Source organism: Copadichromis virginalis, linkage group LG13, assembly GCF_057382275.1.
Source record: "Copadichromis virginalis isolate Kocher_CV1m ecotype Utaka linkage group LG13, C_Virginalis_male_GT1.1, whole genome shotgun sequence".
NCBI lineage: Eukaryota > Metazoa > Chordata > Actinopteri > Cichliformes > Cichlidae > Copadichromis > Copadichromis virginalis.
Window position 1 is genome coordinate 12699819 of NC_140630.1, and position 22025 is coordinate 12721843.

At 38.0% G+C, this 22025-nt stretch overlaps 1 protein-coding gene and 1 long non-coding RNA gene across 5 annotated transcripts in view; both read left to right on the top strand.

Moving 5' to 3' along the window:
- The window catches only part of grid1a (glutamate receptor, ionotropic, delta 1a), a 290493-nt gene that overhangs the window by 149910 nt on the left and 118558 nt on the right, over positions 1-22025 (top strand). The window lies entirely within an intron of this gene.
- On the top strand, positions 11556-12737 carry LOC146695306 (uncharacterized). The gene is made up of 2 exons (XR_014923461.1): positions 11556-11889; positions 12480-12737. It is a non-coding gene; the product is annotated as an uncharacterized LOC146695306 (long non-coding RNA).

Below are 22025 nucleotides of genomic sequence, written 5' to 3' on the forward strand. Positions count from 1 at the left end.
TATTAGTAGGCACATTTGAACCAGAAAGTCTGAATGTGGCATTTTGCTGGAATTAACTACACCTTTTAATCCTTACCATGGAGATTCAGATATGCATCAAGTAATGCATTTTGAGGTCTATCAAAGAAAATACATGATAAAGTGCATACCACATAAACACAAGTTCAAGTTTGATTCTGGTAGGGTCTTTGTAGTTTTGCATCTTCCATCTTTCTCTCCTTCTCTTCTATTCAACATCCAGTTAAATAAATCAGAGAGCACAAAAAAATCCCAATCGTTCAAAAAGAAAAGGAAATACTGACGATACTTACCAAGGATCTTCTGTCCATTGCTTCCCCCGGGCAACAATCTTTTGTCGTTATTTTAAGAGCTCTTGAATTCATTTTATGAATCCATCCTGTAACCGCTGGTTGAGTTACAGCAGTCTGAATCTTGCTGCTGTCAATCCAATCGGTTGAAAGCAAAATCTGTCACTTTACTTCGTGCTGTACGGATGGATAGACAGAGCTTTCATTTGGCATTACTCTTATTCTTCACTATAGATGGAAAATCTCTATAGATGAGAAATTGTTGCTGTAAAAAGTTATACGCTATCAAAACATATCTGGCCTTTGCATCCCATTAAACCACACATTAAATCATAAATTACAGTACTCTACAAAAGTATTGAACTATCCCTCATTACATAATTTTTTGCTGGGAAATGCTAGCATGCATTTAAATATAGAGAATGAGGCAACAACAGTGTACAATTCTGACAAGCTTGAAAATTTGCATTTGGTATGAGCACATTTATTCTTCAACATGAATGCTCTTAGATAAGATTTCCTATAATTTCTTTAAGTAGTCTTCAAAAATAGTTCTCCAGGTTTCCTAAAAGACATTCAGATCTCTTTTGTGGATAATGGCTGCCTTTTGTTACATTCTCTGTCAAGATGATCTCACACTGCTTCAGTGATGTTGAGGTCTGGATTCTGGGACAGTCAGTTCATGACTGATAGTGTTCCACTGTGTGCTTTCTACCCAGGTAGGCTTTTGCATTGGTGGTGTTTTTGGGATTGTTGTCATGCTGAAAAAGGAAGCGGTTCCTGGACACTTTCCAGATGGTATTGCTTGGTGAATGAAAATCTGACAGTACTTTTCTGGATTCATAATTCCATCAATTTTGACAAGATCCCCAACAACAGTGGCTGAAATGAAGACCCCTAATATGACAGTCTCTACCATGTTTTACAGATGGCCGTAGACGTGCATTGTTGCACCTCTAGGCCATATTGGCATATTCCAAGATATGCCAAGTTTTGGGAGCCACCTTGTTGGTGCAAAAATGTCAAATGATCAGGCATAAGAGCCAGCTGAAGAACCAGGAACAAATTATATATTATTTATTAGGCCTTTTGTAAGTTTTCCAATAAGTCTAGACATAACACTTCTTCATCCCTAGATGTGTGATTTACTGTGTTTTAATCATTCACGGGTCAGTGTTAAGTGGCTTAACAAAAATAAAATGAAATAAGATAAATGTTAAGACATTCTGGCTCCTTGAAACCGAAATCTAAAGAAATGAGGGATTTCTCAAGACTCTTGCACACTACTGTTGTGTTCACTGACAGTTTAAGCTGAGTAGCCACATTAATGTAAAAGCAGCCCCAACTGGTCAAGGCCTAGACATGTAATCTCTTGGGTAATATGGATTGTGATGCTGGTGTTGGATCCTTTGATGGCTGCGTCTTTGGGTTTTTGAGAGGTTAGGCTTCATTGAATTGTCCTGGTTTTGGCCCATCCTGAGAATGCTAGATTAGGATGGGCCTAATCTAGACCTGCCCTCTAAAAAGGCAGGTCTTTTTAGAGGTTCTCACTATGCAATTTTGGGGTATAATCTTCTTCCCCGGTGGCTATGGCACTCCTCAGTGTCAATTAGTCACTGGAGGATGTACTTGTTCTATATCAGTGTTTAAGTAAGGAGGCACATGTATACTATGACCCAAATCTTCCTACCAGAATATTTGCATTGTCATAAGATCTTCAATTTTATCTCCTTCACTTGGTTTTAACGTTGTGGTCGGACAGTGTATATAAATAATCATAAAAGAGATGAGCTTTAAAAATTCCATAATTCTGAGAGATCAAAAACAGAGAATATGAATTAAAAAATATGTCTGTTGGACAGACATACATGAAGAAGTATATTGTTTGACTGTACAATTAATTTATCAGAATTATCTGGTCACAATTTTGGCTTCCTGCAGTTAAAGGGACACAATTTGCTAATATTGAAAATGCACCAATATAATGTGACGCAAAAGCAAGTCCAGCAATCTTTTAATCACTGCCTGACAACAGTTCCCTGCACCGTGTAGCTTGAAGTTTCCTGGACTAGACTGGATTAGTAACAGTATGTTAAAAGACAACGAAGTTCAAATGTCTAGCACTGCAGAAGACAAAGAGTTTGTCCCTCATTAGCCTTTATTCAGAAATACTTTGGATTTAGGGAAAGTCAAGTTAACCAAGAAGAAATCATATGCAAAATGATTATGCTTGTGCTGTAGAGTTGTGTCTGCACTGCAGAAACAATACAACTTATTCAACTACCTGAAAAAATACCACAAACTGCATTATAATTAATGCATGAAGGCCAAGAAAAACAGTACAGTGGCTGACATGAAGGGTCCAACAATAACAAAAGATGTCCATAAAAGTGAGGCTATTACAACAGGTCGACCAGCTCACAAAGACGCACTGAAAACAAAACAAGCAATCCCATTTGTTCAAAGACGTGTGTCCAATAAACACGGTGAGTAACGAAGGCTTCAGGAAAATAGTTGTTACGTCCCCACATAAAAGTCTAGGCGATGAGGGTGGGGGACAGTAACAGTTAGATCCAGCTGCTCTTCGCCAGCTTATATCACCCCTGAGGGTAATTGGTTGTAACGAGAGCAGATGAGCAGCAGGTGTGGCCTATAGGAGAGGGCAGGGGCAGAGAGAGACAAGGGGAGGGGCCAGAATGAAGGAGGAGGAGAGGGAGAAGACAACACCACGCCCACACACTCCCACAGCCTCCCAGGATGTAACAATAGTCAACATACTGGACAAAAGATATGTTGTCCCCTGGTGCAATTTTTTTTCTAAAATAGTAAAACTTGTGACGTAAACAAAATGCTGCGGGGAAACGGAAAAAGATCTTGCAGCTGCTGAGTACATTGCTACAAGTTTTAGTCACATTCATCATGCTGGCATGACAGTAAAAAACTTTAGGTGACTTCAGGAATTTAGGTGAATGAAGAGGACCAATTTTATTTATTTGTTTAGTTTAATATACATCCTGTCACGGAAACTACTAATACACACATGCATATGCTGAAAGCACAGAGGATCACATTTCAGGTTGAGACCATTTAGAGGTGCGCGTGCTCACACACACGATAATTAACAGCCCTGCCTGTAATTTCTTTACTAAAATCACTTGAAATGGGTCAATAATTGGATATGAAGCCGGTGTGCTCTTATTTCCATTGCTTCCACAGATCAGTTGCTGTTTGCTGTTTAAGGGTTCAGTTAGGTTCAATTTGCAATTAAATTTAGATGCACATGACAAACCAGAGTATTGACATTTGTTGTCTGCCAGCAGTAACTATAAATAGTGTTGAAAATTGAGGAAAATACAAATTAAGCGCATTTATTAAATGAATCGATTGATCATTTGATTAGCTTTGTTTGGGTTTTAACTGTTTTAGTCCATGGCAGTCTCTTTTTAGTTTTCAAAATGAACACCAGGAGTTCACCGTTCTCTGCATGACATGTCAGCCTGAGCCAAGCACAGATTTCTAAAGATCACTGATGAGAGAACGAGAAACCTTGAACCTGCTCATTACGGAAAAATCTCACAGACCAAGGAAGGCATCAAAGAATGTTCCAAATTGACTCCTTAATACCTCTGAATCAACATCAGCATGTCTCACTGCCCTACTTTACACCCTCAAAAATTTGCATCACCTTGAAATAAAACCAGAAATCTTTGCACAGAAAGATTCCTTGTGCAGAAACATTTCCGAGACTGTTTCTGGGACTGCTTTGACTATACAGGGAGTGCAGAATTATTAGGCAAGTTGTATTTTTGAGGAATAATTTTATTATTGAACAACAACCATGTTCTCAATGAACCCAAAAAACTCATTAATATCAAAGCTGAATGTTTTTGGAAGTAGTTTTTAGTTTGTTTTTAGTTTGAGCTATTTTAGGGGGATATCTGTGTGTGCAGGTGACTATTACTGTGCATAATTATTAGGCAACTTAACAAAAAACAAATATATACCCATTTCAATTATTTATTTTTACCAGTGACACCAATATAACATCTCCACATTCACAAATATACATTTCTGACATTCAAAAACAAAACAAAAACAAATCAGCGACCAATATAGCCACCTTTCTTTGCAAGGACACTCAAAAGCCTGCCATCCATGGATTCTGTCAGTGTTTTGATCTGTTCACCATCAACATTGCGTGCAGCAGCAACCACAGCCTCCCAGACACTGTTCAGAGAGGTGTACTGTTTTCCCTCCTTGTAAATCTCACATTTGATGATGGACCACAGGTTCTCAATGGGGTTCAGATCAGGTGAACAAGGTGGCCATGTCATTAGTTTTTCTTCTTTTATACCCTTTCTTGCCAGCCACGCTGTGGAGTACTTGGACGCGTGTGATGGAGCATTGTCCTGCATGAAAATCATGTTTTTCTTGAAGGATGCAGACTTCTTCCTGTACCACTGCTTGAAGAAGGTGTCTTCCAGAAACTGGCAGTAGGACTGGGAGTTGAGCTTGACTCCATCCTCAACCCGAAAAGGCCCACAAGCTCATCTTTGATGATACCAGCCCAAATCAGTACTCCACCTCCACCTTGCTGGCGTCTGAGTCGGACTGGAGCTCTCTGCCCTTTACCAATCCAGCCACGGGCCCATCCATCTGGCCCATCAAGACTCACTCTCATTTCATCAGTCCATAAAACCTTAGAAAAATCAGTCTTGAGATATTTCTTGGCCCAGTCTTGACGTTTCAGCTTGTGTGTCTTGTTCAGTGGTGGTCGTCTTTCAGCCTTTCTTACTTTGGCCATGTCTCTGAGTATTGCACACCTTGTGCTTTTGGGCACTCCAGTGATGTTGCAGCTCTGAAATATGGCCAAACTGGTGGCAAGTGGCATCTTGGCAGCTGCACGCTTGACTTTTCTCAGTTCATGAGCAGTTATTTTGCGCCTTGGCTTTTCCACACGCTTCTTGCGACCCTGTTGACTATTTTGAATGAAACGCTTGATTGTTCGATGATCACGCTTCAGAAGCTTTTCAATTTTGAGACTGCTGCATCCCTCTGCAAGCTATCTCACTATTTTTGACTTTTCTGAGCCTGTCAAGTCCTTCTTTTGACCCATTTTGCCAAAGGAAAGGACGTTGCCTAATAATTATGCACACCTGATATAGGGTGTTGATGTCATTAGACCACACCCCTTGTCATTACAGAGATGCACATCACCTAATATGCTTAATTGGTAGTAGGCTTTCGAGCCTATACAGCTTGGCGTAAGACAACATGCATGAAGAGGATGATGTGGACAAAATACTCATTTGCCTAATAATTCTGCACTCCCTGTAGGATATTATATTATTTTCTATCATTATTAAACAGATGGCACACAGTTGTACATATCAGCTCACCTCAGGATTACGGTCCCTTACAGTCAGTTAGCGAGTGGATGTGCCAAAACAGCTTGCAACTGAAATCAGAAAAGACTGCAATAGGTATCTGTCTGATACAGAGAAAAAAATCTTTATTTTTGTTTTGCAGAGATAAAACAAAAGCAAAAAAACAAACAAAAACCTATTCACACATTCACCTTTAGCAGATTAAACTATTATAACAGTGTCATTATGGGTCCTAGTAAAAAATCTATCAGATGTCTACAGCTCATTCAGAATGCTGCAGTTAGAATTATAAGAAACATCACAAAGATCGAGAACATTACACCCATTCTCAAATCCCTGCATTTGTTTCAAGGTGGTGGAATCTTTTAGTTTTTATAAACCTCATTTGTGGAGCAAATTTCCCCAAAACTTGAGATCAGCTAAAACTTTACTTAATTTAAATCAGGGCTATGTTAACATATGGTCAGAGCAGAGAAAAACAGCTGTCCCAGGGACATAACACGCAACCTGGTGACAATCACGTCTGTAGGGAACATATATATATATATATATATATATATATACATATATATATATATATATATATATATATATATATATATATAAGGCTCAAGTCCTCTAATGAGTTTCCATATGTTCGGATATGTTCTAAAGGTTACATCATTACATCATAAAGATCATTACAGACGTGAATAAAACAGCTTTCTGTAGAGCATGTGAACCTCCCATTGGTTTACCACTTTTACCAAGGTTGTAGCAGAAACAAAGTGGATTTCCAGTGATGGTTGTTTTGGTCTTCTAATTGTTGTTGTTGATCTTTTGTGCATGCTTTATATCATGACATGAATACATATATGTTTTGTTGGTTGGTATGTTTGGTTTGTTTGTTTGTTTTATTGCAGAATATGCAAGAACACACAATCTGCTCTGACACAAACAGGAAAAACAGACAAATGACATGGAGAGAAAACCATAAACAATAAAAACACACACAAACAATTTCTTCATACAATATTTGCATATTTCATATTCCATTAAAACTGTCTGTGTTGCATGTGCATATGCATTGTTTAGTTCTGTGGATCTGCATTATGCGTATCAATAAATAATAATAACAGTAATGGCAACAATATAAAAATATGTTTTGCATATTGTAAATATCTCTTTGTAAGCCTCTTCCTATCCCGTTGTAAAACACTAAATTACTCTGTGTCTAAGTAGTGCTGTACATATAAATTTGACTAGATTTGACATGTTACCGATGGTCACTTGACTGATATAAAAATGCTTGAGTCAGAGCAACACTTTCTCTAGCACTTCTTTTGGACATTTGTTCATTTTTATGTTTTATATATAAAGTGAATAATCCTTTTAACTATAGCCACATACAAATGTTCTGTAAGGCAAAGTTAAAACTGAAATGATGTGTTTTGGCCCAAATGAATAAGAAAAAAAAAATCAATCCCAGCTATAGTTCTAAGTTTTATCAAATAGCTTCGTTGGCTATGTTTCCTGCAAATAACCCATGTTTGCCTTGTGGCATTCTGTTTTTAACAGCAAGAACGTTTTGTAAGAGCACCTCATTGATTTTGTTTGTTCACAGATTTGCTTCCTCATTAAATATTGCCCCGGCCATCACATTTATGTCTACTTGAGCGTTCAAGAGATCTGTTTTCCAGGCTGAGTTGCTTTACATGCTGCTCCATCTTTTGTAGCTTTGGAATCTGTTCATGCTGCAAAACATGTTGAAGCAATTCACGGGGAAATAAGCCTCCAAATGCTGTGCACAAAGTAAATATTTTTACTTGGCACAGAGGGAGTAACCCCTGCTGAGAGTGTGCCATATAAATCCACTGCTGTTGTCAGGAAAGTTTGAGCAGTTTTCTGATCAGCCGTATACAAAAAGATTACACTTGTCAACCGGTAGATGTTACATTGAAATGTGTCCTTAACCATGAACTTTGTTATGAGAAAGCTCCTGAACAAACCTGCTATTTTCAGCATTTTAGCATTAACAGACAGGATATTATTCGATTTCCACATTACACAAGGGTCACAAAGAAGCTACCAAATCGTCATACAAAGATTTTTATACCACATACTACAACTGTAAATGGTATTGTTCTAAGCAGATTCTTACCAGGGCATTGGGGAACATTAAAGCCTCCTAGACCTCTTATATCGCTCATTTATAGTAGGAGGATCATACAGAAAGGGCTTTGTAAACTCTCTGTAAGTAGTTATTTAGAGCATGGATATTAATTAGCTGGGCTTAGTGTGATTAGGTATTATATTTTTTCTAAAGAAAAAAAGAGATATTAATGAGCAGCTGCAGGTCACACTGTATTTGGAGTCTTTCCACTACAACATGTTTACTAGTGCTGTTACTGTAGTGCTCAGCAATGTGATTAGTATAACATAAAATTGTATTCTGTGTCCATGCTTTTTAAATTCCTCTGCAAAGGAACAGAATCCAAATGTTGCTGCCCTAATCAGAACATTTTAAAGCATCAAAGCATCAGTTGGGTTCATACTCATTTGTTAGAAGTCAGTTGCTGTAGCTATTATAACCATCACTGTTTAGTGGTTTGTAATGACTTCATTTTAATGATACGATGACTGCTGGTGCAGTATCAGAACAGAATAAGAACAAGTCTGGAATGACTTTGCAGATTTTATTTTATAGTTGTCATGATTTGCATTTGCATTATATGAAGCCCATTTGTGCATACAGATAAAATATTGTGTTTATAGTAGATCTGGAACTGGCATATTCTATTGTAAAAAGTGCATTATGTATAATTTTCTAGGCTGTGAGGGCAGAGTAGGGCAGGGATTAAAGCATGGATGGGTACATAAGTGTGTCGAGCATGGCTGTGTTTGGATTGTAATTAGCTGGCAATATCAAGTTCTAGTTAAATATTGCTGAGAGATGCAAAGAGATAGGAAGCTGTAATTTTTCAGCAGTAGGTGAACATAGCTGTGCATATTGTGTTTGTGCAACCTACATATGCATTTGCATAGTTTACTTCACAAACAGATAATATTTAAACACAGTTATTGAGATATTTCGAATACTTCAGTTTACTTTTCAAATATTAGATAAGATGACTTCCAGATTTCACTAGGGTGAAGGAACATTTGTTACAAGCATTGAAACCTAGAAAGAAAATATGTGCATTGTCCAAATTAGCAAATTATTGATATTACATGTGATAGATCACTCCCGTGTTAATGTTTTTCTCTTTATCTTATGCTACACTAATTATCTGGTATATTCTCTGTTTTGGTTCATAAAATTTTTTTTGGCCTGAGAAGTCATTAGAAATGATGTCCATTAGAACGTACAGTAGATTAATGCACTATGAATGAGTTCCTGTGTTCTTTCTGCCAGTGCAGTACTCAGGAGCCCATTAAGTTTTCCGGTGCCTGCCAGCAGATTCTTGAAGCATTTGTTTTGACCTAGCAAATTAAAATGTCTGCTCTTATCAATGCCCTCAGGGCTAGAGGCAAGGTAGAGAGAGAGAGGAGAGAGAGATGTCGTTGTCTGTCCTTGTCAGGTCGCTGGTCTGTCTTCCATCACTTGAGTTACCATAAACCTGCTGTCAGGAAAAAGAAAAAAGAAAGCATGTTAGTACTTGTGTGGATGCGAGAGAAGACGGAGTGGTATGACTTATAATAATGCTTATATACAAACAAAAGTTTAGATTTTCTATCGCTGCCATCAAATTCTAATTTAAGAAATGAAAATTATGAAAGGTCAAATTTTAGCAAGACGTGCTATTTTTGTTCTCCTTCTCTATGTCTTGGCATGGCTACATGAGTAAGGCAGTGTCAAAAGAATCAGACTTAAGGACTTTCCCATCTTTTCCCCTGGCATGAGATTTTGCTTTTGGTAAGGCAAGAGCAGAATCTGAAGAGGAGAATCTGAAGAGGTTACTGCTGTGTATTATTTTTAGCTTATCTGTGTTCTAGCTAACAATTTGTTATTTTTAGATCTATTCCAAGGTTTTGCCCAATTGCATGCACTTTAACTGCAAAATGTCTTGCCACTGCACATGTTACATCTCCCAACATTTTCCATGTGTTTGTTTGTGTGCTGTTTTGCTGATGTATGTTTGGAGCAGCAGCATGACTCCTAATGAGGATCTATGGCCCTGGGTGAAGCACACCATCCGGCTACCCTGCTGCAGAAATGCATGCTTTTTCACTCACAGTTTTCTCTCTCTCTCCTTTTTTATCATTGTCTGTTATTCTTTCGGCCACTCCTTTACTAAATCTGTCGTATTTTCCACTTTTCTGTCTATTCCTTCATTCTCACTCTTCCTTAGTTGTCAGCATGCTTATTTAGTAGTCTGGACATGTGAGTTCGGTCAGTCAATCACATGCATTCTATATTAATGTCCAGATACTTATGGGTATGACCACTGCTTTATCTTTCTCATTCAGCTTATTCTGGCTCTTTTTTCTAAGCATCCATTTCATCTTTCTTTTTACCTGCAAGCCATGTGCTGTGCAAGAAGATCTCCCTTGCTGCCACAGTCTTATTTCCACTATCCATCATCTCATTTCTTTATCTTTGAGGTCTTTTGGCCCAAACATGTCTGCTTGGTCATCAGCATCACCCTCTAACTGTCTTCCTGGCATGTATTATTGCTCTCCGTCTCAGGCTTGCTCTCTAACTCTTGTTCTTTCTTTATGCGTCTCCTAGGATCGATTTGGCAAAATGCAGGCTCTGCTGTTACCCTACGGGGACGGCCATTTGACAGATCCAGTTCCTAGCATCATGAGCCAGCAAACACAGTAGGAAAGGGATGAAGATAGATAGTCACTGACAGCTAACAAATAGGCCCACAGGACTCAACAGGATAAGATAGCCATGTTCTACATGCATTAAACGTCTGATCTCTTCACTGATAGTGAATGAACAGAAGTGGCAGTGAATGAAACAGACACAAGCCTGATAAGAGCAGTCAGTGTGTAGGAATAAATACCAGAGGATAGATAAAAGATGTGCATGGGGTTTTTTTGACAGAGCAAAATGTGTGTGTGTATATATGCCCGGAGCAATCAAGGTTGGTAAAAGGTAGGCAAAATATGACTTGAGAAAATGTAAAAATAAAACCTGAGGCAACTTATGAGAGGGAGTTTGGATTCCTTGTAAATGTAATTCTCCAATGGCCACCATGTTGTGGAACAGAAAAGGTAATACATGACTCAATAAAAATCGTTTTTGTCTATGCTATATATATATGTATTAGAGTTATTGTGGCTGATGTTAGATTTCTTTTTAACCAAAAATTGTCAAATCTCATTTGTTTAAGTAAAAAACAAACAAAGCAAAAAATCTGAGCTCACGCTCACTGGTAGAAAAGAAAATGTGCACTAGTTCAGGTATCAGTAAGTACTACATAAAGATGGAAAATCACTGAAGCTACTATAATAATAAAAGTGAGTAACATAAAATACTGTAAAAGTAATATTATTTGATAATATTAGAATCAATTAAACATGTTTTTGCCAGTAAACGTGTCACACAGCATTCTAGGATCTTCTTTCTAAGATCATACCTCCAACCTAGCTTCTTTTAAACACATGGCAGTGGGGAGTGAGAATTTAAAAAATCTTTCCTTTCCTCAAAGAGAGCTTTAATTTTCACTTATCAGTCATGGTTGAGAGGTGTACCAACAGGTGCTCAGCATGAACGCTTTTGGATAGATGTAGGTAGTTTTAGTGAGAGTGCAGGCACGGTCTAGTGAATCATTTTTCATCCATTATTGCTGACGATAGAGCCCAGATTTTGCTCAGTGTGTCATCAGCAACTTGCAAATCCACTATGCCACCTACACTACACAGCAAATTCAAAAGTGTTAAATGTTTTGGTGTTAATAGTCTTCTTGCAAAAGTAGAGTTAATTTTACTCTAAGCAGAGTCACATTCTTTTAATGTAACTCTGAGGTGTAAAATGATAGTAGTTAAAATCGAGTGTTAAAAATGAGTGTTTCTATGTCAAATCTGGAGGTGTTACAATGGAAACATTAACTCTTGACCTCTTAACTCTGAACTCCTACAGGGGCTATGACACCAACAGAGTAAATTCACAGACTCCGCCCCCAGCACGGCTCCAATCGAAGCTGAAGTGAAGCCGTTTCAGAACATTTTGCTCTACATATTTGAGTTGTTTGCCATGCTTGGTAAGTCATTTTTTCAAATATTGTTTCAATTATTATTATGAGCTTTTACTTCTGTGGCTCTTTGGAGTTGAGACAAAGCTGTGTGGAAGGCATTAGCCATGTTGCTCGCTGATAGCATAATATTCTGTTTTAGCTAGCTGAAAGGTATTGTTTGCGGGCAAATACCACAGCCTTGAAAAAAAGCTTGCATGTGAATTTTCAGTCAAACTTTTGGTCAAATACACCTAAAACAATGTCTAGAATGTGAAATGTTGGTATAATGGTGCTACTTGAAGCCTGAAAACGATCGCACATATAAAAAACAAACAAACGAGCAAACAGCAGTAGCTGACGTCCTGACTGGGTTCTACGTTAGCATAGATCCCTCCAGAGTTTTGTGCACACGGTTTAGGTAAAAATGAAAAAGGTTGAGGTTTTACATTTAGTTCAGTATTACCTGTTGCCTGTGTCTTTGTCTTTTGGGAAAATACTTTACACAAGTAATGGCTCAAAGAGGATTCCTTTTTTTTTTTTTTTTACTGTGCTGCAATTTACTGGATTATTTGGGCCGTTAATTAGTGTCAACTAATTTTTATTCAATCTCCGCACAGGATATGCTTGTGAAGATGGAATATGAGGGAGAGCAGAAGTGCGTTGAAGTTCCACAAAGGGATGAATGAAGGACATGCATATTGTATTGAAGAAATAAGTGATGAGAATGCTGTTATTTGCATTTACCAGCTCACCTATGTCAGACCTTTTGATAAACAAAATTCTAATGAAAGTGAGAACATGTATACTGTTACATCTTTCAGAAAATGTTTTGAAATTGTGGTGCACAGTTCAGAATAAATGTTTTTCAAAAACCATTGCATCTTTTTAGTAAATGTTTATTTCCAAAAGAAATTTCTAGAAGTTCAGAACAGTAAAATTCCTGCTTTTTAGAATGAATTAGAAGATAACTCTTACGTAGTTAAACTAAAATACTCTTTGAGAGTTAATATATAAACTCTTAACACCCAGTGTTAAATTATCAACTCCAGACAGATTTGGTGTTTAACACTAAATCAGAGTTAACGTACCAACTCTCCAAAAAGAGTTAAATTAACACTCTCTGGTGTGGACCCATATAGACACTTTAATAGTGTTGAAATCAAATCCGACAGTGTTAATTTGGACATGCTGGATTTGCTGTGTACCACACGAGGACCTAATGCATTGTTTTATCTACTCTCAAATGGAGTAAAGGGCAAATTCAAAGCTAAAACATATCATTACTACAGCAATGTTATGTTGGTGATATTGTGCAGGAAAATTTGAAACTGTGTCCTTAGGATTTCACTTCAGTCTGGTGAGACTGTAAAGTATACCACAGGGGGGCTGAGGCTGCTCTGCTGAAATGACGACATTTTCTTTCTGCATCAAGGGGTAAGGAGGAGAGGCGGGATCCTTGTCAGGGTCCACGCAGTACCTGCAGGAGTGTGGGATTGCCCAATTAGAAACACAAAGCCTGTATAATGACTACAAGCAGCTTGTAAATCTTATAGTACTAACAGACAAGTGGGCGAATGAGGGAGAGCAGCAGGGCATCCGCTTATTAGCTTTTTGTTAGGAACTAAAGAATGAGGCTCTTTGTGGGCATGGTCCAGTTGATCTTTATACCTTGTTAATGTCTGAATCCTTCAGTGAAACCAATAGCCAGATGAAAGAAGGTCTACATTTTTTCCCTGCCTTTGAAAGCATAAATGCTTGAAAGCACAACTTTTTTTTGTGAGGATCAGTGAACTTGGATCTGTCCAGCACTTTACTGCTAATTTATGAGTTTTGGAAAGTCTAGTAGGTGGATTTGTTTATCTATGGACAGAACCAACCAAGCTATCTGTTTATACACAGCACCCAGTCTGAATGCCAAGCTGGCTGTTGTTGGTTAAGTGCGATATTAGTCATCCCATTAACAACAAATATGTCTGTTTCTGAAAATGTTGAATTCTTAGTCATATAGTCTAATTACAGTATATAATTTCCTTTATCAGATTAAATGTAGGATGGGTTTTAAAATCTCAGTATAGAACTTGCCTCTCTCACAACAGGCTGCTTGGTTCACATTGCTCCCCCTCTGCTCTCACTTTGAATTCAGGACTAAACAACTACAAAGCCAGTGGGAAATAAAGTGTTCACTTGCAAGTTCCACTTATTTACAATACAGAGAGGAAAATGGGAGAGAGGTGGCAACAGCAAGGAGCAAAAGCGACTTGAAGATGAGGCCAAGACCTGGATGGTGCAGTCATAGAGAGCATAAGTAAGCACTCTGCAGGGCACATCTAAGGGTAAAAAAACTGGGTAAAACAGAGGGGATAAAAAAAAAAGAAATGCAGTTGCAAAGCAGAGAAAACACTGCTTAGTTAAACTTACCCCACAGGTATTGTGAAAGTTTTTAGCCATTAAGGTAAAATTTGGGAAACAAAGGAGACAGTTCCTCCAGCTGCTTCACAGCTTGTCATTACTTCTGTCCATGTAGATTTAGAAGAGTCTCTCTGGTACTCTCTGCATACATTCAATTACATCCAGACAGACGGATAATCATGACGCCAACTGGAGACCTTGATTAATTCTCAGTTAGACCTTGAAGAAAGTAGTAATACCATTGTGCTGGAAAGTGATACAGTATCTGTGTGAAACAATATACATACCAGTGGATAGTATTTAACTGAAACGTTTTACTTGTTACTTTTCTAGGGCATTTATTTTTGCTGAGCTATAGAGTAATGATTTGTCTGCTGCACCGCACTGTGGGTAGAAACTGTTGATGTGAAGTGTGCTGTAAATATACCTGGCTATATAGAGATCACACTGTAATAAATGAGGAAAAGATTCACACCAGGGAGAAAGACAAGTAAGTACCGAAGCAGGCATAAAATGAATGGGGTTTAGAAACATTGCAGATAAAAACCTTTGAAGATCTGAGACACTGAGACAAAACAACAGGAGTTCTCAAGCAGATGGCAGATCAGGTCCGCTGGGTCAGTCAGATCAGTGATCATTGGAGCACACTACAGAACTGTATGAATCAGCAATAAGCCACCTGTGTCACCAAAACAAGAACAAACTTGTGCAATAAATAAAGCAGAAAGTAGGTAATTACAGACATATCTGGTTCATAAATTGCTTGTTGCATAACCTGTTTAAAATAGAAATCAGTTATCTTTAGTTTCCACATACATCATATTATATTTGTCCAACATGCCCAAACGCCTGGTTTTCTTAGGCTTATTATCAAATATTTGTTATATAGCTAACAATCTACTGCCTTCTAAAACAATTTTATAATGTGTTCTGTCTTGATGGACAGCATACTCTATATATGTCTCCATATTTTTGTATGTAGCAGCAAGCACTGGATTGAAAGTTTTGTGGTTTCTTTTTATAGTCTGAGTAGTAATAACCAATCATGTTCAAGTAGAATTTCACTGTTCCCAGGGAATAGTCCTTGTGAGAAGCAGAAAATTACATGTTAGCCAAGAGGCAATTTAAAAAACCCCACTACCTGGCAAGACTCAGACTTTTTAAGAACGTTTTGTTAACCCATCTGCATTTATAACTACACTGTAAACGCTAATCACTGAAGAGAACCAGCAGTTATCCGTTATCTAGTGGCTATACTTGAAGCCCCAAAATATTGACTGTTGCACCAAGAGGCTGAATCATCAGCCAATAACCAGTGGGTTCCCTGATTGAATGGATAGCATAATGCGGACTGGGCCATATGGCTGCCTGCCCGGGTGTTTTTACTACCACTGGGGGTGGGGTGGTGTTGGGGGTTGACAGACTGTGAGATAATTTATAATCTGGTGACCCTAACTCGATAAAAACAAAGTCAAAGAGGCAAAGTTTGATCAAAGATTAATGTGCATCCACACTCTATTTCCACCTTTCTAATGCCTCCATCACATCAAGTTCCTGACTTAAAACTGGTGAGTCAGTCGAATGAGACGACAGCCTCCAGAAATGCCACAGGTGATTATTCTGTTAGTAAATGTAGCACCCTCTGGCAAAAAAAATAAAACACCTTAGGGATCTTTAATAGATCTTATTACCATTTGAGGTAGTGGCTGGAAGGTTTATGAAAGAATGACTGGTTTGTGATTTTAATCAAATCAGAACCCCTGTGGCTGTGGAGACGAGAGAAGAGCCTTGCCGGACAAGGTATTAGCTCACCCCGTACTGACACTTCAAATTGATGTTATCAACATGGTAATAGACCTACTTTTGCCAGCTCCCTTCATGCATTATGGGGAATGACAGCTTACTTAAGGACTACATAAACCAAATCATATTTCCTCCAGATTCTCTGTCTGCTCACATTTACCTCAGTATCTGCAAGCAGATGGCCTGGCCTGTGTGTCTCCTGTGCCACCCGTTGAATTGGCACTTGAATCATATATATGGCATTGTGTCCTTTTCAGTAGTACCTGGATAATCTCAGATTAGACTGAACTTTATTGATACCCTTGGTGATTATTCTGTTTTAATAGCAAGATAACAAGAAACGTGAGTAAAACCAAAAAGAAAAAAGAAATAACAGGGTTGCCAGCAGGATATGTTAGGGTGTAGTGGATGGAGGTTGGAGGAAATAAAGGTAAAATGCACGGAGACATTACATGGTTATGATACTAAAATTGATTATAAGGCATTATGTCCCTATGAGAATTAGTTGTGAAATCTACAATTAAATTTTATTTATACTCTTGGAGATTATTAGGTTGTAGAAACAAGATAACAAGAATAGAGACAAAAGAAGGAATAAAAAACATGTTTGTAAAATAAATAGAGCAGGAAGCATGTGACTGCATAATTGGTCCAACTGAATGTAAAAATTCATGCATAACCTCTTATAACAGAATGTAATTATGCAGTGTTGATGTAGAAATCAGAGTTTTCATCATTCAAAAAGAAACTTGCATTCTTCCAGTATTCCTAAAGTCTGGTTTTGGAAGGTTTACTAAGTTGCTAAGTAAAATTTAAGTATGATTAAATATTTTTACAAAGCAAAAGGTAGATAATAAGAATAATAGCAAAAAAGGAGGTGGACCTAGTGATAAAAAATAATATTAAAAATAAAAATAATATACTCTAATTAACTCATTCACTGCCATTGACGTCTATAGACGTCAATTACGTTTTTCAATGGGAGGGGCTAGAATACAACCTCGGGCAGCTTGTCAGTGAACATCAGACTGCTTGAAATGTATTTTTCACAAAAAGCTCGTTTTCTCCCTTTTTTTGGTCAAAACAGGCATTTTTGGTGGAACCCACCTCTCTTCTACAGCTGATTACTAAAGAATGGAAAATGGTAGAAACAAGCTTTTTTTTTTTGGCTGGAAGAAGAGAGTCTGTTCTTCATTTTGGTAGGTTCAGCGTTTATATGATCATAACACACAGTTTTCTGTGGCTCTTCAAAAATGAGTAAAAATGCTCAAAAACCCTGGCAGTGAATGAGTTAATAGATCAATCTTAAAGGTTGCCTACTGTATAAGTTACATGACTAGCTCCGTCTTTCCTGCTCTTCCCACACATGAAGGATTATAGAATAGAGGTGCCATGTTATATGATGTTCTCAGTTAAACTAAATTATAAAAATCTGTGTTTTGCATTGTGTGACACTATAAATGTTAGACTACGTACAGATTATGACGTCTGCATTGTGAAAACTTTTGCTGCAAATGCTACTCTACACACAATGCAGATAAGTTACAAATTTAAGGAAAGACAATTAACAAGTGGAGAAACATCACAGAGATGTTTTATACATACTCACTGTATGTATAAATGATATTAAAATTGCTATGCCATTACCTCTGAAATCATCAGATATTACTTTATACCTACATGCACTATTAGGGGACAGGCCTTTCAGTAGCAACTTTACTGGCACATAATGTGCTACTCTCCATTAGGTATAAGTGGGGCACAGAAAATATTATGTGTTGGTGGCATCTGCTTGTGTACTCATATACTGCAGTGCTGTAACATAAAACAATCTCACACGTGCTTTGAAATATTAACAGGACTATTTTGGGGTCTGTAGTAGTTTCAGTTCTTTAACAATGCCAACAACACCAACACATCTCAAAATTCACTTGCAGTCTATGAATATGTATTTAAAAAAAACTGCTAACAAGCTGAATTTGTGTTTTGTTGCTTGTACACTTTTCTCACAACAGTCCATCTTCTCAACAAAGCTAATATATTGTCCTGCACCACTCCCCAAAAACTAGCTACAAATGTACAAGTATGGCTAACATGTTGAATGAACCTGTTACCAAGGAAACAGTTGCCGGGGAGCACCCACAGGTTATAGACTGACAGCATGCACACCGTTGCAAAGTTGAAAAAGATGAATAGAGCAGGAGCAGCCAAGATGGCGACCAAGGTAGATGCTCTTCTCCGCGGCTAAGCAGGATTTTGCAGTTTTACTTCCCTTTCAGCCATCGTTTTTTCTCTGAATCTCAAATGAGTCATTCTACCGACTGTTTATTCAAGGCAAGGCAAGGCAAGGCAAGTTTATTTGTATAGCACAATTCAACAACAAGGTGATTCAAAGTGCTTTACAGAGACATTAGAAACAAGAACAAATAAAAAGCATGATTTAAAATTGAATAAAACAAGCAAATAAACTAACTAACTAATTAACAAACAAACAAACAAACAAACAACAGTATATAAAATCAAAACAGATAAAATCAGAACAGTAGATAAAATCAGTAGTTAAATGTAAGTTTTGAAATTTAAGCTTAAAGTGTGGATTTGGTGCTTTATTCAAATGCAGCTGAGAACAGGTGAGTCTTCAACCTGGATTTAAATAAACTGAGTGTTTCAGCTGATCTGAGGCTTTCTGGGAGTTTGTTCCAGATATAAGGAGCATAAAAGCTGAATGCAGCTTCTCCGTGTCTGGTTCTGACTCTGGGAACTGATAAAAGACCGGATCCAGATGACCTGAGGGATCTGGATGGTTCATACTGGGTCAGTACACGTATGCGACATTTCTAAGTAACGGCTTCCTGAACCATACTTCAAAGGACTTTTTCGCGACCCTAGCTTCTTTGCAGAGCGATAGCTCAGCTAACAGCAGGAAAGCTCTGCTACTTCAGCGATGCTTTCAGCAACTCAGGGAAGCAAAAGGAAGGAAAAAGAAACTTCCATGAAGTTTAAAAGTTTAACCAAAGGAGCAACCAAGGAAATGGAGAGAAACACAGGTGTTGTTGGCTCAAAAACCAGCCCCAAGAATGCCGTGACCGCCGAACATGACTACAACCGCAGCAAAAGTCCTGAACTGATAACACTGCCGGATTCGGATCCCGATACTCCAGCCAGACCAGATGGTAAAAAACACAAAGGTGATATAACTCTTGCTGATGTGCAAAACAACATTGCTACTTTAATTAATGAGCGCTCAGATAATCTGGAGGCTATGATCAGCAAGAATACTGTTAACATCGAGGCCATGAAGAAGTCTATTGACTTCATGTTCTTGGAAGTAGAATCTTTGAAGAATGTCACCAAAACCGTTAAAGCTACTTGTGAAAAAAACAGCAGCAGAATATCTCAAGTAGAACTGAAGGTCAACGAAGTTGAAAGATACCATCGGAGATGGAATCTCAGGCTCTCAGGTGTCCCTGAGCAAAAGCAAGAAGACATCACCAGAAAAGTACTTGACATCTGCTCCACTGTTGCCGGGGAAACAAGTGCAGGATTCAAAAACAGTATTGATGTAGTTCATCGCCTGGGCCGCTACAGCGAAACTCAGAAGAAACCAAGGCTGGTTATCATTCGATTTGTGACAAGATCAGCTCGTGACTTGATCTGGAGAAAAGCTAAAAACTGCTCCTTTCTGAAAGAAAACTACATGAGGTTCTCTGAAGATCTGTCCTCTGCTGACAGGGCAATTCGAGAGAAGCTTTGGCCTCTTATTGATGCTGCAAGGAAAGAAGGAAAAAGAGCACACTTTGCTGGGGTCCGTGTGATCATTGAGGGGAAAGAGGTGCACCCAACGCTCACTTCGCCTGAGGATCAAGCTGCACCTGCGTTGATGGAGGTTTCATGCCCCCCTTGAGGTATAAAGTTACAGATGTCAAAGGGGTTGTTTACAATTTTGAGGTTCAGGATAAAAGTTAATACCAGTTCCATGTTAACTATGGGAAGTAAACTGTTCATTATTTTGTGCTAAAGCCGCACTGTCTATATCACTTTGTTCTCTCAATGTCAGGGGTTTAAGAGACACTGTTAAGCGAAAAGCTTTGTTTTTGTTTGCAAATCAACAGAATACTGACTTTGTTTTTTTTCAAGAATCACATTCTGTTATTAAGGATACTGCTTTTTGGAAAACTCAGTGGGGCAAGGACCTATGGTTCTCACATGGATCGGAAAGATCGGCAGGAGTTACTACTCTGAAGAACAAATTTAATGGGAACGTTATGCACTCTGAAATGGACTCAGAAGGACACTATATGTTAATGATTGTCAACATTGATGGTACACTTCTTCTTCTTGCCAACGTGTATGGTTTTAATTCCAAGTCTGATAATGACTTCTTACTGGATGCCCTTGAAACACGCTTTTTGTTCTGGTTATCCAAATACCCGAATCTCCTGTTATTAGTTGGAGGTGATTTTAACATTGCTCCAGATCCTTCACTAGACAGATGGCCACCTAGCTCAAATAACTCTCTGTCCTGTTGTTTAAATGTATTCATGCAAAAGTTTCATTTAATAGACATTTGGAGATTTAAAAACCCTAAAGCCAAACTATTTACATGGAGTAACAAATCCAACTCTTCTAAATCCCGTATTGACTTCTGGTTAATTTCTGATTGCTTAAATAGGGATAATGTTATAGCCAATATAATGCCAACTCCACTCACGGATCACAAAGCGGTATCACTTCAGGTCCTTTTCAATACTAATGCCGCCCAAACTTGTAGGAGCTGCTACTGGAAACTTAATAACTCCCTTCTAAAACATGAAAAAGTGCTTGAAGATATTTTGTCATTAATCAAACGTTTCTGGGATAAAGCCTTAACCAGTCATCTCTACTGTCAAAACTGGGAACTCTTTAAATTTGAAGCCGCTAAATATTTAAGAGAGTATGGCTCATCTGCAGCAAAACAGAGGAAAAATGAAGAAATTAATGTAATTACTAGGATATCTGCTCTCACTCAGATCCCACCAGAGAACCTATCTGAAGAAGACAAAACTGACTTAGCTTTGCAACAGAGTAAGTTAAATGATATCTATAAACTGAAAGCAGAGGGAGCCTTTGTGAGATCAAGGAGGAAATGGTTAGAAGGTGAACAACACTCATCCTATTTTTTTTAAATTAGAGAGATCTCGTTCTAAACTTGGTTCTGTTCGGAGACTTAATATTGACGGTATTATAATTGATGATCCCCGAAAAGTCTCCACCTATTGCTCCAATTTTTACAGAAATTTATACAAGTCAGAGTTTGATGAGAGTGCTGCTCTGAACTTTATGGAACAAATCCCTGATTTGCGAACAGTTAAAGAAGATCAGATGAGTTTCTGTGATAGGCCGATATCTATTAGTGAAGTGCTACCTGCTATTCGACGTCTTAAACTTAATAAATCCCCAGGACCCGATGGCTTAACCTCTGAATTTTACATTACTTTTGCAGATCAACTGGCTCCATTTCTTCTTAATGTATACATTGAAAGTCTTACAAATCAGTCTCTTCCCCCCACTTTATCACAAGGTCTGTTAACCCTAATCCCAAAGCCAAAGAAAGATCCCACTTATATTGACAATTGGAGGCCAATTTGCCTCCTTAATAATGATTATAAGATCCTAGCTCAGATCTTTGCCAAAAGACTGAAAGCTGTTTTGAATGATATTATTGATGAAACTCAGTCTGGCTTTATGGTTAACAGACACATATCCAACAACATCAGACTTATTTTTGACCTAATTGATTATGCAGATCTGTGTAGGGATGATAGCTTTATCTTATTTGTAGATTTCTGCAAAGCGTTTGACACGATTGAACATGGTTTTATTTTTCAGGCTTTGGACAAATTTGGCTTTGGCCCTTATTTTCAGAATGCAATTAAAACAATGTACAAAAATATGAACTGCTCCATCAAACT